At 41.2% G+C, this 13,620-nt stretch overlaps 1 protein-coding gene across 2 annotated transcripts in view; it reads right to left on the reverse strand.

Moving 5' to 3' along the window:
• Window positions 1–5,491, reverse strand: part of FSTL5 (follistatin like 5) — a 588,878-nt gene extending 583,387 nt beyond the window's left edge. Inside the window, exon 1 of one of the 2 annotated variants that reach the window (XM_084625380.1) lies at window positions 4,970–5,491. The gene's annotated coding sequence lies outside the window, so the exon portion shown is untranslated. The remainder of the gene's footprint in view (window positions 1–4,969) is intronic. The other variant, XM_084625382.1, reaches the window with a different exon arrangement.
• Window positions 5,492–13,620: the final 8,129 nt, after the last annotated feature.

The raw sequence follows: 13,620 nt of genomic DNA on the forward strand, positions 1-13,620 counted from the left end.
CTGTTCTATAAAGCTCAGCTGGACACCAATCTCAATTAATTCAAATGCAAATAAACCCTGAACTTCAACCTACTTCAAGTAATCAGTGACAGTACTGCCAACTAGTCCTCAGATTTAACTCTTCATACTCTTTTAGCACCTTGTGGTTTGGATAACCTAGTGATACAATCCAAACAAAATGCCACTAATTTCACTTTAAATGTGTCAGAACGGTAGTTAATTAAATCAAGCAGTCATGCTTATTTCATGGTTTATTTCTAAAACAGTAAAGGGAAATATCTCAGTGAAAATTAGCTGCCAAATAAATAAATATATCTCTGTATCACACAGAATAATAAATGTATAATTCAATGTTCACTCAAATTGTCACTCCCACTCACCTGGGAATCACAAATTTCTGGGTCCCAATAGGACTAGTTGATTTGAAGAACACCAATCTACTCACCTGTTCACATGGATGATTATGGGGAATGGAAGATGCTGTCAATGAGAAACAGCTCTTCAGCTTCTCTCCCACACAGAGAGTGAAGAATTACCCCTATCCAGATTTCCCACCCTTTATTGTTCAGGCAAAGGTGGGACAGAGTTAATGATAACATGTCTGTTACTTCATTCAATGCATTTTTACTACTGATATTTTTATTTCAAACTCATAACTACAGTATCTGTCAGCAAGAAGTGCCTTCAAGCAGGAGACATTAGAGAGGGTGTCACTAACACAAAACCTGGGTATTGAATTTGGAAAGTGAACACCACAAAGTAGCCACAGAGGAAAGTCTGATTATGGTAGGGTGACCATATCTCCCATTTTGGTAGGGACAATCCCTTTTTTAAGCCCTGTCCAGGCCGTCCCAACTTTTCCGGCAAAAGTGGGAATTTGTCAAAAAAGTGGGATGTAGAGGAACGTGTGGGGGGGTAAGTGGTGATGCCAGCCTCAGGCCGGGGGAGGGGCGGGGAAAGCAGGGCTCAGGCGAGCAATGATGCCAGCCCCAGCTTAGTGTAGGGGGCAGGCAGTGCTTGGGTGAGCAGCAACTTCAGCTCTGGGTGGTGGGTTGTGGGGTTTGGGCAAGCAGCTGGGGTGACTCAGGCTAGCCGCATAGGGTATCCCATTTTCCCTTTGGGAAATATGGTCACCCTAGATTATGGTGAAGAGATATGAAGAACCATTGCGACTGGGCTTATTCTTCCTGTGGGCAGAGAGTGAAATCAGGGAGTGGTGGAAAGGATTGTTTTCCCTGAAAACTGGGCAATGATAGTAACTTTGGCCTTAATAGTTGTTAGACATTACCAAAGGGGTTAGCTTTGTGCTCAGCACAGTTTTCAGAATTGTTGGACACCCACAACTCTCACTGAAATCAAAGGTTGCTCTGGATGCCCTGCACCTCTGAAACGTGTTTTTTATTACCCAGTATAATGTGTGTAATGAAAGTTGCAACTTATGGCCCTTTTACCAAAATACACAAGAGCGCTAACTGTCTTTTCTGCCTACGAGGAAGAAAAAACAACAACCCTATTGCATCAAACTATAATATCCTGACAACAATTCCCTACCTTTTGATTTGTTGTCAGGCACCATCAATGCTTTGAAATAGCTGCAAATTAGAAGAGCAAATGAATTCACTAAGCCATCCATTTTGCTTTAGAATTACATAATGTAATGGAACAAGTTATAGTAAATAAAAAAGATTGCCTAATTTAATCTAAAAATATAAAAATATTAAACTTAAGACATGACCCATAAGTCACCCTTTGAGAGCTACATCATATTCTTTTCTGAGATCACTGCCACATCTGGCAATAATAGTGTAATATTGTGAACTGAAAACTGAATTTTTTTCTCAAAGCCAATTTTTACATCTAGGCTTTGAACCCTTTAATTTAGGCCCTTTAGGCTAAACTCAGAATTGCTGTAACTGGGTGCAACTGAACATAATGGAGTTGTCCTCCTGTGTTTCAGGTAGAATTTTTTTAAGGATGGGTGTTATCATGGAAACAATGACAGGACTTGAAGTGTAGCATTGCTGTCAGTAGAAGCTAGGGAAATTAATGGAAAATTTACATCTTTTACTTTGTATAGAAATTTAGAATACTGCTTATTGCAGATGGAAGTTTGTGATTTTTTGTATTTGTTTATGAGTCTTAACCTAGATGGGTAAAATATTTATCTTTTAAAGAAATATTGAAGGCTAGACAACCACAAAGAAAAGTGCAGAATGACAGTTCAGTATAATTAGATCACAACCGAGAAATTTTTTCAGAGTAACACAGACACCATTCACTTGAAACCCAATCAATAACTTTTAGTTGCCATTGTATAACTCAGCAAAATAACTGAATGGTCCACAAACAAAAGTATGCTAAGAACTACTGGAAAGCTTTTTATTGACATTGATAAAATCCTTGTACATGCATTTGCAAATACATTCACGTATTTGGTCAGTGTTGGCAAGGCTCACACTGCGGCCCTTAGTAAATAGGAGGGTTTGACTGAATAATGATTTTTGTAAAGACCTAAAATAGGCAATAATGTTGTGTGAAGCTGTGTTAGTTTGAGAATTCAATATACCAGTGATTTGACTGTATAAGTATAGTTTTCATCAGCTATCAAGAGATAATTTTGTAATTTAGAGTTTTTGGAACTTTACACTAACAAATCCCATTGTTATAAGTATATATATATATTGCAAGGATGAAAAATGACTGTTGCCTAATCACACAAACTGAACAAAAGAAATATTCATGGGCTACAATGTCTGAATTACTCTTAGATTATATGTTTAAAATGTCTGTTTGAAGATAACAATACCAAGATATTAATAACAAGATAATAATTTTACTACTTGGAAAGTCTCTGTGCCCAATAGGTAAAAATCTGTTATTTTTAAACCTGTGATTCATAGCTCTAAAAGAATGCAGCATAGTGTAAACCTCACAGGCACATATAAAGATTTACAAGAGGTACAATAAGAATTTATATGTTGTAAATTCTAAGTACATAATTTATCATATGATTAACCCTAGTAACACAATTGATGGCAGAGAGCTCAATTCTGCTCACTCTTCCTCATGGGAGTCCTTAATCTTGCAAGCAGTGACACTGGTGTTAACATGACTACCTATGTATGAGTAGGGACTACTCCAATGAACAAGGCTCAGGCCCTTTATATGTATATATCAACATTACAAAATGTGGTCGTGTACTTTATTTTTTAAAATTTTCACTGAATTGTTCATGTAACTTATTTTAGAATATAGTTTTCAAAACAATAATGTAATCAGTCTTTGAAAGCAAACTTCCTGAAATTGCACACTTCTAAAAAAAAAAAAGAGGCAGGGACAAAAATCAAGGATGAACATGTTTTAGTTTATGAAAAATCTGAACATATTTATAAACAAATATTCACATGCATTCAAAGAGATATAGATCTTTTCTAACTGTAGGCTTATGAAGGTTAGCAGTCTATTTTGAATGCTGTATATAAACTCCCACCCCTTTTCTTTGGGGTAGGTAGAGGGGAGAGCTGCTTTATAATTAGTGAGGGAAAAAAGGCATTTCTTAAAACTCATTAACAGGGTTCAATACTACTTAAATGTAATAGAACATTTACTTTTGCCTGAATTGATCAGTTTTTAACTTTACATTTCAGTATGCCTGCACTGCTGCCAAGTAGCCTAACTTATTCTGTAGCTGATAAATATTCACTAACATCACACTTCAACTTTAAATAAATTGTACAGAAAAAATGTTGCTGTAATAACGTGGCACATAACTTTTCTGCTTCTGGAATCAAACAGATAAATAGAGATTATCTCATGCTTATACCTATTAAGGCTACTTGTACATTACAAATATGTGATGCAGCACATGAGTTTTAGATTTGGAGTCTAAGGAAAATTCATTGTGTTGGCCAAAGTAATAAATAACGTCACAAAATGCAGGATGGGGATTTAATTTGTCTCCCTATTCCGCTCAGTCACCTCACTGGCGCTGGCTACAAGCAGCACCAGTCCATTCATTTTGGAGTCAGCGTTTAGCTCTCAACACACACACGTCCCTGCTCCTCTCCTTGCATACCCAGGACGCTGAGAATTCACAGAAGCAAGCAACGCATCTTCAATAGTAAACCCTTAAATGGAGCAGAGTACTCTGCTCAGCACGCCGAAGGTTAAACGCTGCTGAAACAGCGACGTTTCATCTGCCCACGCTTCCCAGTTCCATTCAATTACCAAACAGCAGCGGCCCTATAATACAATATAATACTGTACTATTAAATCAGAGCTCCACATTTACATCTACTTCTAGCCCAGAGGAAGGCCTGACATTCACCAGTCAATACCGGAACAAACAACCCACAACTTGCAAAACACGCACCCCTATCCACCTTGGGGAAGAGGCGAGGAGGAGCCCTCAGCGAGATTTCAATTTCACAAGTTTGTTGTTCTTGTCAATTACCCTAAGGCATCACTCCTCTTCTCAGCCACACATACAGCCGCCAGGGCAAACATCAGGCATTTCTTTTGCAAATCCTCTCTAATTCCTACTTTGCTCACTAGTTCCCAGCCTGACCTTACATACCCCTCGCCCCCAGCGAAATCGATTAGAGATTTACTCGCCCCCAAACCTGGAAGTTATGTGGAGTATCTTTTTCAATGCAGGTTAATTAAAATCCGTCAAAAATATAATACCCACCTGTACAAACTGTTCATTTATTTGTTTATGATAAACCCAACCGCCAGGACTACAGAAACTTAGCAACAAAAATAACCCTCCAACTTCCCATTCTGCATTCATTTCTTGTTTGCAGAGCCCATTTTGATGCTGAAAGCTGCTGAAATCTTTCCCAAGTGTTTCCTTTGCACTGACCTCAGGGCTAACAAGCTCACAACTTTGCACTTTTTTTTCTTTTGGTCAATGCCCCTCTCCAACAATTAGACATGCATTTCCATTCAAACCGAGCTTCCTCCTTACCTGGTCTAACAGTCACAAAAGTCCCCCAGAAGAAAAGGTTGTGTCCTTTGGCAAGAATGGTGGATACAGAAATATTTCTTTTCACCACACGTCCAAACTGGGATCACGCAATGGAGAGAAAAGGGAGCCAACAGTTTGGGTAAAACTCTGAAGCAATCCCCAGGAACTCGTCTAGCCGGGCGCCCAGGAGCAGCAGAGCCGGGGGAATCTCTTCCAGGGGCGAACGGCTCCTTTGCCAAGTTGCTCCTAGGCGGGTCGGGGGTGGAGTGGAAGGGGGTGGGGGCGGTTTGGCCTTTGGGGCGGGCGAGGAGGGGAGCGGGCGCGCGGTCCCGGGTTCAGCACCAGCAGCGCCGTGGACAGCACCAGCTCCTCTCGCCTCCAGTTTGTCTCAGTCACTGAACCCGCCTGGCTCTGCCGCCTCCTCTCTCCCCGGCGCTGCCACTCAGCCCGGCGTGTCCCGCCTCCCCCTCCCCAGCCCGCACGTCAGCCCCGGCTCTTCCCTCATTTGCATGGAAGCCGAAGAGGGGGCAGCCGCGGGCAGCTCGGCAGCCAGCAGGAGCAGCCGGCCGTAGCGGGTAGCGGGGACGGCCAGGGGCTCACGGCCCAGCCGCAGCCCTCCGGCTGCAAAGCTCCCAGCCCACGAGCTGCCGCCGCTGAGCAGGCGGCTCTGTCTGTTCTCAGTCGGATGCTAGTCTTTGTACGCCCAGGACCCGGGGATCAGCCGCCGCACAGAGCTGCAGGACCCCTGTTTCCTAAGCACGTCTCGTTGCCTCCGGCGTGGGCACGTGCTGAGAACTTGTTGGGTTTCTTGAAGGGGATGAGAAACAGGAATTTAACCCCCCCACCCTCGTATTTTGGACCCCTAATAACAAACAAGCACCTCTAACTGCACTGATGCAGGACCGACCCCCCCCCCCCAAAAAAAAAAAACCCTGGGACTTAAAGACAGCCAGCCCCGGCCCTGATCGTCTGCACTGATGTGTGTGTGAGAGAGAGAATCTGTCCAATGTCTGGTTGGGGGAAGAGTGCAGTCACCCCCAAAATAGCAAATAGTTCCCATCTTGAACCCAAAGTCTGCTTCCATTCTAAAGGCGGAATGGTTGTTATGCAATATTTATTAGATCGCATAGGTCAACTGGCTAACTGAAAGATCAAGTATGCTAGAAGCATTGCACAGCCTGTAGCAGTAATCTCTACTCTCTATATCATGTTTTAGTGGCCCAGTTCTGAGATGGAGCTTTTCACTAGAATCAGGATAGTGGTTGCTCAGGCAGAATTCACACTGGGGCAATTTTTTTAGTTAGTACACATAAGGAAAAATGTGGCTGAAGAGCAGGACCAACACCATTATGATACTCAGCTCTTGTAAAAGAAAGTTGGTCCCTTTGTAAACGGCAGAAACAAAGAAATTGACAGCAATAGAATACCTAAAACACTAGCAATATTTTCATAGAGATCGGAGACTTGTGCAAAAATAAATATACCCCATGGAGAGATTCACTGGGAGGTGTTAAATTTCTTCTCTCCCCCGTAGAACTATCTGAGGTATTACTTTTTAAATTTACTGGTAGAAAATTAATAAATATGAACCTCTTCTCTTGAAAGGGTTACTGGTGTTGAAATTACAGGTTACATAGTTCTGGCCTTTGGGGTTAATACATGTTCCAGATTAAAGTATTAAACTATCTTTACATCATCCATGACTACGGTGAGACAGACTCAGGTCAGCTGCAGTGATCTATGGTAGCATGCCAAATTAGTGAATTATCCTTGCTGCTATATGTAGAATCAACACACATAGCAGCAAATATGAACAAATATTTGATCATTCTAAATTATTAATTTTTCGATATATCTGATATGGCATTGACCTAGGTAAACACAACATTTAGCTTTAAGAACTCAACAATTTAAAACAGAAAAAAATGTAATGTCACATTATGATTGCATTTGTTATTGTGGTGGTGGGGCTGTTACACACACACACACAGAGTTAGGCATAATACCATAAATATGCATCTTTACTCATGAGACTAGTCCCTTTGGCTATATATGTAGCACATGCAAAGGGCCATATCCTGAGCCTCATACATTCCACTTGTATTCTGATTGTGCAATAGGGTCATGAAAGCAAGCTTAACTTACTTCCAGAGGATTCTGGATCATCCGCAGAGGGCCAGCAAAGCTGGCTCTACTCCAGCCCTGTTGTGATTTACAGAATAGGTATATGGGAGATTGTTAAGCACCATTGTATGGTTGAATCTTCTTTCTGGAGCACAATGTAGAGCTGCATTGAAATGTCCACACAGCTTTGACTCCTAACTACTCAGCTACCCTGGAGCTGCTCTGGCACAGGTGAAGATCTAACCCAAACACAACTTCTGCTCTAAAGTCAGGAAAAGTTGAACTCATGTACATGACAGCAAAATCAGGACCCCACATAACACATATAGAGACTATATAGATAGTTAGTTAGGAATAAACCATCAACACTAGCATGTATAATATGAAGAGAAAAAACAAACAAACCAAAGTCTGCTAGATCATGTAAGTTCTGACAAAGACAACATAATATTCCTTATTTATACTGTTTGAGTTGGTAGGGCTTTTGATTTAAAAGACTACCAAAAGTAGTAACTGAAGGCAGTAGAAAAATCTTCTAATCTGCAAATCTCATGTCCATTTAAGCCTTTTAATTTGCATACTAAATGTGTACACATGAGAATGACACACATGAATTAGAAAGATCATTCTGCATTTCTTCTGTATGTATAACGAATTACATGTCTCTAATCATGTTCCTGTTGTCTTCTCTTTTCAGGACACCTACTGTGACATCTAATTTTGCAAACTTCTATTTAATTATAATTCTTTTTTGTATTTGTAATACATATACTATGTTATTTTTCCCCTTCTTGCATCAGTTATCATGGCAATATTTGTTGCTAATTAAAAACACTTGTTTTGAAAACCTGAGCTTTGCATCTTCCACTGGACAGATGATGTTTACCATTTTTCATTTTGTGTACTCCAGAAAAGTAGGCCATAAAGCAAAATGTTTTGTGAGTAAATTAACCCAGACCTCTTCTTAACTATTTTAAGCAAGCAATAGATTGCACCATCACTACTTACTGCTGGAAAGCTTAAGTCCACTGAGTCTCAGCTGTATTACAGCATGAACATTCACTTGATTACTTGTACCTTGCTCTAACACACACATATATACACACCACATTATGGAGAATGTGGTCTGTATTTAGCAATTATTTGTTAAGTAGCAGGAATTGCTGGTGCTTAGTTTCATGTTTCTGCTTTCCAGGGCTGTTTAATTTGGATGGTATTTGACATCTTGCCAGATGCAGTGTAATATGCCACACACTACAATATTCTTTATAATTAGTTATAGTTCACAATCCCAAATGCATGATTTTTACCTGTTAATGTTTGTTTTGCTTCCTTTTGGTAACCTTAACTGTTATACTCAAAGCATTTACAGTTTCTTTCTGCTGTATAATAGCTGCATACCTGCTGACTTTCTTAGAAGATTGTGATAAATTGCAGTGAATGTTGTCTTACTAATTTAAGTCTACTTGAGAGGCAGTGTTGCTCTTTGTTTTAACATTTTATGATTTAAAACAAAACAAAACGGCAGGCTTCAGTGTATACCACATGTTGGATGGACAACAGAACAAAGATTAAGAGGAAAATACAAGATAAGTCCTGATTAAAGTTGTTCAAACACCAGAGACTATTTGTCCAACATCTCTCTCATTTATTATGTATGGCACACTTACAATATGTTGAACAACTGGCCCATTTTTAGTCTGACAGATTTGAGACTGTTTTTTCTTCTACAAATGTATAAGGGCCCTCTCCTAAATTCTTTGCATTGGAAGTTTTGGATGCAAAAGGAATGCAGAATTAGGACGTGAAAGTGCAAGAACACTTGGTAGTTTTTTTTCTCTTTTTTGCTTCTGTTATCTTTTTCATTTTTAGTACTTCATGTCCTCTTTATTCAGTTTTCTATACTTGGGGCTTGTTGTGACAGTATATCAGCATGCTGGCACAAAAGAGTTTCAGAGGGACAGGTTTTGCCACCCTTGCTCATGTGGAGTTGCACTTTACTCCACAAGTCATCCCAATGACTTCAGTGGGGCAAAGTACTACTACAACAGGAATAATATGAAAAGGAGGACTTGTGGCACCTTAGAGACCAACCAATTTATTTGAGCATAAGCTTTCGTGAGCTACAGCTCACTTCATTGGATGGCATCCTGCTCGCAGCCCCTGAGTGGGCCCCGGGATCCCTGGTTGAGAACCACTGATTAAGAGCTGCTCTTGCACCTAGGCCAAGTGATGCCAGATCAGATGCCATCCGATGAAGTGAGCTGTAGCTCACGAAAGCTTATGCTCAAATAAATTGGTTGGTCTCTAAGGTGCCACAAGGACTCCTTTTCCTTTTTGCGAATACAGACTAACACGGCTGCTACTCTGAAAGGTGACATAATATGGTGCTGAATGGTTACTTCATCTTTCTTCGGCAGAATTGAGGGCCTTATCCAAAGCTCATAAAAGTCAATGGAAAGACTTGCAGTAACTTCTGTGTGTGGTTCAAGACCTGAATGAACTAAAATGTTTAATATTGGCCATGTTTTATCTTTACTTCTTTTATGGTCTAGTAAAGAAAGTTCTTCCACTGAAGCATACCATTTTTAATCTACCGTATACCGTTATAATACTACTAAAAATAGTCACCTTAGAATTAGAGAATTTTGCATCTGAATATTTCCCAGTATCAATAAAGTTTATTTCCTATTATGTGCTAGTTTGTAACATACAAGTCTGAACAAACCTGAATTGAATTATACTTACAAGACAAATACAAACAAATGTTCTTTAACTCAAGCCAGTACAATGATTTAAACACACACCAGTTATTATACTCTAATTTCCAATCAATTTTACACATTCATTTCTCTTATTAAGTATTGTCTCAGGAACTAATGTTAAGGAGATATCTTTCAGGGCCAAATTATATCATTCTCCCCTTCCATTCTGCTACATCCACCCTGTGCTGCTGAAGTGGCAGAAAGTAATAGGAACCAGACTCAAATTGCCTGCACAGGGGAATTTTGCTAGTATAAAGCTGCTGGAGGTGCCCTTCCCCCTCCCCCCATGATATACAAACTCCACAGCCCACCTGTGCCAAAGCAACTGTTTTTCTGCATATAAAAGCCAGGACCAGCATTATGGGGTAGCAAGCAGGGTAATTGCCACAGGGGTCCCTGCAAAACTAAGTTGCTCAGGCTTTGGTTTCAGCCCCTGGTGGTGGGGCTTGGGCTTTCTTCCTTGGGCCCCAGCAGGTCTAATCCCAGCCCTGCTTGGCAGACCCCCAAAACCTGCTCGCAGCCCCTGAGTGGGCCCCGGGATCCCTGGTTGAGAACCACTGATTAAGAGCTGCTCTTGCACCTAGGCCAAGTGATGCCAGATCAGAGCTACAGCTGGCTTCTAGAAGTCTCCTCTCCCTCCCATCACTGTATCTGAGTAGAGCTGAGACACAGATGAGAAACTGGCCCATTGAGTAATATCTGATTCTATGATGAGTATCATTGAAATCAATGAGTGCTTGCCATACTAAGGTTTCTACTTGATAGATTCTGGCCCTAAACAACTGTTCTTTTAAAACAAATGATCTCCTTCCTCTAATGTTTATTTTCCTTTTCCCTCCAAATCATTACTTTCATTCCAATGAAGGAAGGAAAAACTGATTAGAGGGTAGTGGCCTCTCTAAAGCAGCTGATGCTAGTAGAGCACATTGGTTAGCTAGAAGTAAATAGCTGCAGGAGAGGCTAGCTAGCTTCCTCTGTATCCAACATGAGGCAGAATGAATTGTGTTCCAAATACAACTAATCTCTCACAAAATGAAGCTTGGAAGCCTGACTTTCTTCCCCACATCATCCAGTGGACACATGCACTTGCTGTTTGTTTTAATAAATTTGAATCTATAAAATGTTGTTGCATAAAATTATAGACTGTGAGCATATTTACAGAGTAAGCACAATGCAATGAGACTTTATATTTGCCATGATCTGGCTTAACAGCAGGACATCCTGAGCACGAGGATGGTAGACACTGACAATGGTATAGAAGATAATTATTCAGATGGGAGCCTGGAGAGAGGGTGTACCAACCATCTGGAATCAGAGAATTCCCTATTGACCAAAGAATGATAGCAATGTAGGACATTAGGATACCATACTTCATCAAGACAACTTCCCAACATCGGACTCAAATCCTCAAAAAAGCAAGGTGGAAATATGCTTAAAAGATGCATTTAGGGTAGAGAGCACATCCACAATAAGAAGTTAGTGATAATAAATAATAATGCCAATGCATAAAACAAAATAACCAAAGTAAATTCATTAAGGAGACCTTGAAGTGATGTTAGACTTGTAGCTTTCTCCATTATTTCTAATAAAATAAATGTTATTCTTTTACTCACGTTTGTAGTAACTTTGCAACGGTAATAATGCATAATGAGGTAACACTACATCTATCTGCTATTTCTACAAATAGAACAAAATGTAAAATACACTTAAAATCTAGATGACATTTAAAATTACTACTTAAAGCCAATCTTAAAAAATGGTGCTAAATATTTTATTTCTTAACATCCAGTCTTTTTGGACTAGTAGTAGATCTTCAAGCTAATTATTCAACATATCTTTGAAATCTGAAAGCACTTGATATGTAGAGAGAAGCAAATTTTATAGGTATATAAACACAATACTGATGATAATCAGTAGTAAGTGGTCATGTTTACAAGAGATCTCTTAGGGCATCTATTGGAGAACCTTAGTACTGCATGTGAAAGAAAAGGGCCTTTGGAATTAATCAGGACCTAATAATTAACTGTTATTCCATATTTTCCACAAACTAATAATAAATGTACATTTTAGTGGGGACTATGTGGATAAAATTGGTCAGGTTGATTGTGGGATTTAAGAAAGGCAAGCAAATAGTGTATTAGTACTGATCTTGCAATTCTGTTACTATATACAAAGTGATCGCAATAAAAGTGAATATTTTCCATTTTATAATTTACAAGATAACCTAATCTTGAGCACTTAAATATGTTCAGAACAATGCACTGTCACTGATTTTTACATAGTGTGCCGTTCATGTTTAGATAAACTGAAATAATAAATAATAATAATTTTACATAAAAAACACCAATAATCCAATACAAAGATGAAATTCACAGTTAAGGACTAAACATTTGATACTGTGATACAGCATGACCAGAGGGCAGCAGGAAAGTGTTGTTGGTTTATTTTTTTGAAGCAAAAAAGGTGTTTTAATTTGCATAACACACTTACAAAGCAAAAACAACAGCATATGCAATGTGTAACACAGCAACCAATCACAATTGTTTTCTCATTAGCTTCAGGGGAGGGAAGTGTTCAAGTTCGTCTGGGCCCAGGGTGGGGGGCTTCCTCAACTCTTGTGGTCTTCCACCCTTCCGAGTTACCTGGTGGCCCAGAGCGAGGGGGCTTCATCGACTCTCAAGGTCTGCCACCCCCTCGAGTTACCTGGCGCCACGCCCAGTGTCACCAATAATTCCCTCCTTTGAAGGCACCCAACAAGAGGGACAGGCTGTGGGGTGGACAATCGGGGGGGGGGAGGGCACGTGCACCCACGTATGAAAGGACCCTCTAATGTGGTGGTGTCCACAGCAGCAATGGCTGGGACTGGGGTCCCTTACTCTCTCCCCCAATCAAAGGGTCAGACAAAGGGAACTGGATGGCGACACCGAGCAGAGAACCTCGGACAGCGCCCACCGCTCCTCAAAAGCATCAAGGGAGTCAGTGGATGCCGCCCAGAGGAACTCCGCCCGGATATGTGAACGGACCGAGAATCGGAAAACGGCACCACAGTCACAGGACACTCCATTGGCCAACCTCCTCTCTCTGGTTTTATAGATGGCCATTTTAGCCAGCGCCAGGAGGAGGTTAACTAGGAGATCCTGCGACTTTGTGAGGCCACGGATGGGGAGTGCATAAATAAAAAGGTGAGGGGAAAAATGCAACCAAAAACGTAATAGAAGATTTGTGAGGAGCCAGAACAGGGGCTGCAGCCTGGCGCACTCCAAATATACGTGTGCCAGGGTTTCCCTCACACCGCAAAAGGGACAAGTATCTGGGATGGGGGTGAGTCGCGTTAAGTATGTGCCCGTGCTCACAGCTCTGTGAAGGAGCCGCCAACTGATGTCCCCGACGGGCCTCAGAACCAAGGTGGAATATAGGCTGGCCCACCGGGGCTGCTCACCCTCCAAAGGTGGCAAAAGGTCTCGCCACTTTGTGTCGGGCGGGACACTAGGGTGAGGGCGTGAAGGGTGTGGAGCACGAGCGTGTATAGATGTTTCCTTGGCATGATTTGGAAGCCTACCAGCTGCAGTTCATGCAGCTGGCTCGCAGTAAAGGGGTGAGGGGGTCGATTTGGTCTATGGGGCAGGGGTCCAATTAAAAGGTCTGGCAGGCCTGGGGTAGAGGATGGGCAGGGCATGCCCTAGAGTAGGACCCGGTCGAGGTAAGCTCGAGCAGCGGGTGGCAAAGTGGCCTTCACCTCCTGAAGTACGCGCCGGGGGGGTA

Source organism: Lepidochelys olivacea, assembly GCF_965140295.1.
Source record: "Lepidochelys olivacea isolate rLepOli2 genome assembly, chromosome: 4".
NCBI classification, from domain to species: domain Eukaryota; kingdom Metazoa; phylum Chordata; order Testudines; family Cheloniidae; genus Lepidochelys; species Lepidochelys olivacea.